Genomic DNA, 855 nt, shown 5'->3' with positions numbered 1-855 from the left:
GACACTGCTTAGCTTCTGAGATCAGATGGGATCGGGCTTGTTCAGAGTGGCATGGCCACAGACACTTCCCCCAGGGTTTTCATGGCATCTGCCCCTTCACTGGCTTCCCTGAATCACACACACGCTCATGCACCAGCTATGAGCCAGGTGCCATGCTTGATTCTAGGGACTCAGTCATAAACTAGACAGACAAGATCCCTTCCCTCAAGGACCTGGTGGGTGGGACAGACACGAGAACAAGTAATTGCCACTTACTATGATCAGTGCTTTGGGAATAAAATATAGTATGTTTGTTATAGAAGCCCTTTAGAGGGGTTGCCATTCTAAAACTGAGGAGTCCAACAAGGCTTCTAAGTGGAAATAACATTTAAAATGAGGCCTGAAAATGGGAACAGAAGTTAGCCAGGTTAACGTTAGGGAGGATAAAGACGGCAAGCGAGGGAGATGAGCGCTAGAGGCCGAGACAATAGATGGGCAAACACTTGGAAATTGGGTAGAGTATAGTTTATAGGGGGAATTACTGGTAATTCAGTACGGCTGAGGGGTAGAGTGTGAAGAAGGGTGGTGAGAGATGGACTGGAGGGGTAATTGAGGCCCAACTCATGCAGAGACTTCTGGTTAAGGAGTTTGGAATACATCCTGAGAACAATGGGGAGCCCCTGATGAGTTTTAGGCAGTGGAGGAACATAACATGCATGTTAGTAAATATCACCACCAATGTCAAAAATGGATTTGAAGTAGTCAAGAGTGGAGGCTTTTTAGAGCATAGTCAAGAAAGTTGATGTCATCTAGGCAAAAATGATGATGATGATGGCCCTAATTAGCAAAAAACTATGAGGATGAATGAAGCAGAGT

The sequence above is a fragment of the Pteropus vampyrus genome, unplaced genomic scaffold, assembly GCF_000151845.1.
Source record: "Pteropus vampyrus isolate Shadow unplaced genomic scaffold, Pvam_2.0 Scaffold125, whole genome shotgun sequence".
Lineage (NCBI taxonomy): Eukaryota > Metazoa > Chordata > Mammalia > Chiroptera > Pteropodidae > Pteropus > Pteropus vampyrus.
The sequence above is the reverse complement of the archived record's forward strand: the minus strand, read 5'-3'. Positions refer to the sequence as shown.